Source organism: Capsicum annuum, chromosome 1, assembly GCF_002878395.1.
Source record: "Capsicum annuum cultivar UCD-10X-F1 chromosome 1, UCD10Xv1.1, whole genome shotgun sequence".
NCBI classification, from domain to species: domain Eukaryota; kingdom Viridiplantae; phylum Streptophyta; class Magnoliopsida; order Solanales; family Solanaceae; genus Capsicum; species Capsicum annuum.
This window is the reverse complement of record NC_061111.1, coordinates 238,360,196-238,366,432: the sequence shown is the minus strand read 5'-3', so window position 1 is coordinate 238,366,432 and position 6,237 is coordinate 238,360,196. Positions and strand designations below refer to the sequence as shown.

General features: G+C 34.9%; 1 long non-coding RNA gene across 1 annotated transcript; it reads right to left on the bottom strand.

Moving 5' to 3' along the window:
• Positions 1-4,873: 4,873 nt before the first annotated feature.
• On the bottom strand, positions 4,874-6,025 carry LOC107857291. The gene is made up of 3 exons (XR_001670823.2): positions 5,493-6,025; positions 5,280-5,409; positions 4,874-5,162 (listed from the first exon to the last, which is right to left on the bottom strand). It is a non-coding gene; the product is annotated as an uncharacterized LOC107857291 (long non-coding RNA).
• Positions 6,026-6,237: the final 212 nt, after the last annotated feature.

The following is a 6,237-nucleotide window of genomic DNA, read 5'->3' as shown; positions in this document are numbered from 1 at the left end:
ATTGTATATCCATGAGTTATTCAGATTGCATAGAGTTCCTTTGGCTATCATCTCTGATAGGGGTACTCAGTTTACTTCCCAGTTTTGGAGGGATTTTCAGAAGGGTCTCGGTACCCAAGTTCATCTAAGTTCTGTTTTTCATCCGTAGACTGATGGTCAGGTTGAGAGGACTATTCAGACTTTGGAGGACATGTTGAGGGCATGTACGCTTGATTTCAAAGGTAGTTGGGATGAGCACTTGCTATTGATCGAATTTGCATATAATAATAGTTTCCATGCTAGTATTCAGATGGCCCCGTTCGAAGCTTTGTATAGGAGAAGATGTAGATTGCCCATAGGTTAGTTTGAAGTAGGAGAAGCAGCTGTGATTAGAACGGATGTTGTGTTTGAGGCTATAGAAAAAGTTAAGTTGATTCGAGAAAGATTGAAAATCGCTCAAAGTCGTCAGAAGTCGTATGCGGATGTGAGAAGAAAAGATCTTGAGTTTAATGTTAATGATTTGGTGTACTTGAAGGTTTCATAAATGAAAGGGGTCAAGAGATTTGGGAAGAAGGGAAAGCTTAGTCCCCATTAAGTTGGTCCATATAGGGTTCTGAGCCATGTTGGGAAAGTAGCTTATGAAGTGGATGTACCAACGTAGTGGTCTAGAGTTCATCCTGTATTTTATGTTTCTATGCTTAAGAAATATCTTGATGATTTTGTCGTGGTTGATTCTTCCAAAAGCTTAGATATTTAGGATAGCCTTTCATTCGACGAGATTCTGGTTGAGATTTTGGATTTCAGATCCGTAGGTTAGAGAACAAAGAAGTTCCTTTAGTTAAAGTTCTTTGGCAAAATCAATCTCTTGAGAGTGCTACTTGGGAAGCCGAAGCTGATATGCGAGCCAACTACCCTCACCTTTTTTCTGTGAGTTCGGAGCGAGCTGAAGGTATCATTCTTTCTTAATTCCACCCCCTTCTTATTAAAGATTCAACAGTGTGCCTACTTTAATCACGAATTTGTGCATTTTCTATAGTATTCGAAGGTATAGAGTGAAGTAAGTCTTTTGAGTGAGTTGTTCCAGCTATACATCCTCATTTTTCTCTTGTTCTTCGTCTATCTGGCAACATTCAAGGATGAATGTTTCTAAGGGGGAGATATTGTAATACCGCGAGTTCTAACCAATAGTATCGCCATGAGTCAAGCCCAAGAGAAATAAATTATAGTGTTTTGGTTGTTTTTTGGTCAAGGGTGATGTATATTAAGGCCTTAAAGATGTCCTAACGATAGGGCGAATCAAAACATTCTTAACTGATTGAATTATTGAGAAGGATTTTGGCATAGTCAACTTCAAATAAGCATATCTCCCATTGTACTACGAATTATTGAGCTCATGACCTACCAAAAGATATATAATTGAATTATATTTTCAACGATACCAATTTTGTCAAAATCCGATATTGGAGCAAAGAGTTATGCTCATTTTACTCCAGCGTGTCAGCCTGGAAAATCCGTGATGACTTTTTGTGACGACTTGTCACAAGCCTGACGGCTTGTCACAAAATATCGTCACCTTAAGGCAGAAAGTCACAAAATCCAACCTTTTGTGATGACATTTTGTGACGGCTTGTCACAAGTTTGACGGCTTGTCACAAAATATCGTCAACCTTAAGCCGAAAATCATAAAATCCACCCTTTTTGTGATGACAATAAGTGACGGCCTATCACGGGCCTGACGGCTTGTCACGAATGTCTTCAGCTATTTTTTTCAGCAATTGATGAACGATTTTTTCTAGGGTATTTTGGTCATTTCCCATTTTTGGAGACCTCTATATATATGAGAATCCTCATCCAAAACCTAATTTCTTCATTTATCTCTTCCAATTCTCTTAAGAAATATATTTAGGGTTTTATTTAAGGAAATTAATCTTCCAAAAATCATCCATAAATCTTTAAGATTCCTTCAAGAATCAAGTTCCTCATAGAGTGGGCTTCAAGAATTTTTTTATTACAAGTGTGAGTAAAGTCTCAAGCACTAGAGTTCAACCAATTTCAAAGATTAAGGTGTGTGGGATTTTGAACAAAAGCAATTTTTTCTTGTGCTCAAAGCTTTGATTTTTATTATGGATTCATATGATTTTGCAAGTGGGTTTATACCCAAATTACTTCATCATGAGATTATGAGAATATAAATTGTTCAAGCTTTGTTATACATGATTATTTTACAATTTCCAAGTAATGACTTGATATTTAATATTGTGAATTTCATGTTTCTACCATGAGTTGGTATTTCAAGTGCTTTCAAGATATGTGTCAAGCTTTAAGCTTTCTTATGACAAATTGGATTATTGAGTATATTGATTAATGAGAATTGAGTTGTTACAATGAGTCTTGATATTTCCTCAAAGCTATTGATGTTGCCATGACTTAATGAATTGATACATTTTGCTATTGAGAAAGATTGATTTGATTTGAGTCGAGTTAGGAATCCACAAATTGATTATGATTTGATAAATGAGAAAGAAATTTGATTTGGTCTTCATGATAGACCCTTTTGATGTTTGTGGTGGATTTCCTAATGCGTTCTGAGCTTATGTCTGGGAGTAGTATTTAGCAACGAGCAGGAAATGTGGCATTTTTCTCAAAACGATGTGCCACCGTAGGATTGATATTGATAATTATGGGCCGGAGGCCAAGTATGAGATTGTGATCACTAAATTTAGGTTGTACTCCATGGAAAAAGTACGACGCTCCCGCCAATATGGGGTTCTCTCCTTAGGAGGGTAAAACGTTCGACTTCATGTAGCTCACATGGTTTATGTCGGTTATAAGAACCTCCTATGTCCATAGAGTCAAGTTTCTTGAATTACAGAGTCACTCTGAGTCTTGAGTTGAAGAGTTGAGTTGTTTATGATAATTTATGAGGTTTTTATCATATGATTTATTTACGATGAGATCATGAAAAATATGTTTCAATCTAACTCAAGCCAAATGAGCCATCATTGTACATATGCATATTTTCATGAAATTGATGATGATATTTACATTGTTACATGCACCCTCACATACTCAGTACATTCCAAAGTGTTGACCCACACACACCGGGCAAGTTCTAGACATCATATGGAACAAGGAATATACAAAATACCTCACACGTAGATGGCACATGCTCAACTTAATAGGATCATCATAGACTCCCAACCAAACAATAGCACGAATTCCAATTTAAGACAACAAGAACAAGAGTCAAAAACAAGAGCCTAGGTGTCTCAAAAATAGTAATTCACTCATTCAACATGCTTTTTTCAAACAAATCCACTTGCATCATGTAATAAAATATAACACCAAAGTGAATTTAAAAGCAAAAAGATAAAAATACTCCCTGAGGCCTCTAGGCCTAACTAAAGGCATCTTTTGCATAAATGAGATTCGTGGGACCCCATACTCAGTCTTTGTCATACTTCAAGCTCAAGTTTATGGTACTCATACTTCCCATTAACCTGTGACTCAACCAAAAATAAAAACTATGTGAAATGAAAACTAAAAAAAAAAACATACCTTAGCTTGGGTTGCCTCCCAAGAAGCTCCTAATTTAGTGTCATGGCAGAGCCGAATCAACTTATTCTCCACCTTGAGGATATGAATTTCACCCCCAACCTCGCATCTATTTTTTTGCCTCGCTCATAGGATGGTGGTACAAATATTAAGGAACTGAGTAATGGGATGTGCATGGTAAACCACCCGGCCTTGAGGTAAGGTGTGCTTTTATATTGCTTATCTGGTGTAAAATCAAGAATATAGAATTCGTGTTCCTCATCTTCACACTCTTTCACTATTTTAGATGATTCCATAGACAAGATATCATCTAAACATAATGTAGAAAAATGCTTCGAATGTGGCCCAACAAATTCTATTTCATAATTTACACAATCTACTACACACTCACTTTTATTCACCTTCTCAATTTCAATCTCAAGATTATGATGACAATCAAGTGGCTACGATTCTTGTGTATTTCTTTGCTTAGCCACTATAGACATAGTGGTAGTGGTGTCTCCTTAATAATTTCCACAATATCAGTTTTCAAGTACTCAGACTTTCTCGAATTATCCGCATCATATTGTGAAGGTTGCGTCCACACACTTTCATAAAAATCTGGACGATAAGCCACAAAGTGGTGTCCTCCACAAAAATAACAAGAATTTCCATCACTTGAAAACCATCTATCCTAGACTGACATCTCGAGAAGAATGTGACACTGCTAAAAAATGCCAAAAAGCGACAGCCAGCGTTGGTTTTTGGGGAAAAAGCGACAAAAATCCGTCGCTTTTTTTTTCATTTCAAAAAGGGGCATTGGTTTTTGAAATCGACGGTCTCGTCGCTTTTGTCGATGGACAACGTCGCTTTTAGGCGAAAAACTTAGTTATTTTTTGAAAAAGCTTTGTTATTCAGTGAAGAACACATGATGAACAAAAAATGACGAACATCGTCGATTTATTGAGAAAAAAGTTTTTTTCAGAAAAAATGACACTATTCATCGTAATTTGAGAAAAATAAAATATTATTTTTAAAAAAAGCGACGTCAATCGTCACTTTTTGTTCTTCATAATAAATAAAAAGTGACGTTGTTCGTCTCTTTTTGTTCTTCATAATAATTAAAAAAGCGACGTTGATCGTCGCTTTTTGTTCTTCATAACAAATAAAAAGCGACAACCGACGTCACTTTTTTGCATTTTTTTTGGATGCAAAAATCTGCATTTTCAGCATCCCACCTGCCAAATAAAATGGCAATTCAATATATTCATCCCTAATGCAACACACATTATCATAATAATCATACAACACATTACATCAACAAATCATTTAAGCAATTCAAATCAACAACACTTAAACAATGAATCCAACAACATTCAAAATACTTAAACACTCCTAAAGATTTTTCACTAATTAAAAGATAAGTTAAAAAATATCTAAAAATTATTTAAAAGTCAAGTCTAACAACATTAAGGAGTAGCCCCAACAAACTCCTTATCACTCTCTATTTCCTCTTCGCTACTTGAATCAGGAGCAGCGGCCTGTGTCAAGGCACGCGTAAGATGTGCAATTTGATATGACATAACAGCATGTCTCTCAAAAATTATAGAAATAGCCTGATCGTGCTTTACCAACCAACAACACATTGTCTGAAAATCAATTGACTAGTGTTATATGATTTTATATGACTAGAATATATATATATATATATATATATATATATATATATATTAAAGTTAACTAAATAATAATTAAATCTAATATACCTTAAACTCTTGAAACATGGCTAGTTTAGAGACTATTGGAATGTCCCACCACTCGTACCAAGGATATGTAAAAAGTCTCATAACACTCTCCCTTACAGCCTCATTAACTTCTTTTGATGCGGAATACCACCTGTAAATAACATAATAAGTATGTAAGCTTGAATATTTTATTAATGAAAAAGAATAAACCTATAAATTGAAAAATAAACTTACGAAAATTCATCAGGCTCGATGAACACTCTACCAAGTATGTCTGTATCTTTGGGAACTAGACCAATCAAATCTGCATCAATATCTTATTCTATAGGAGGAGGTAGAGGAGAAGGTGGAAGTGGAGGTGGAGGTGGAGGTGACTTGATCGTTTTGAAGCCAGTAGTATACATTTCAAAACACTAAACTTAACCATTTTTAATTCTCTAATTCACTTCTCAAGTGACTAAACTAAATCAATTTCAAGTCATGAATTCACACTTTCAAGTGATTACACTTTACTAATTTCAAAACACAACTGTACCTTTCAAGTAACTACACTAAACCATTTTCAAGTCGCTAATTCACTTCTCAAGTGACTACACTTGGTCAATTTGAAGCCACTAGTGCACATTTTGAAACACTACACTTAACAATTTTCAACTCTCTAATTCACATTTTCAAGTGATTACACTTAACTAATTTCAAAACACAAGTTAACCTTTCAAGAACTACACTAAACCATTTTCAAGTCGCTAATCCACTTCTCAAGTGACTAGTACACATTTCAAAATACTACACTTGACCATTTTCAACTCTTTAATTCACATTTCAAGTGACTAAGTCTAACCATTTTCAAGTCATGAATTCACATTTCAAGTATCAATACTAAACCAATTTCAAGTCATGAATTCACATTTTCAAGTGATTACACTTAACTAATTTCAAAACACAAGTTCACCTTTCAAGTAACTACACTAAACCATTT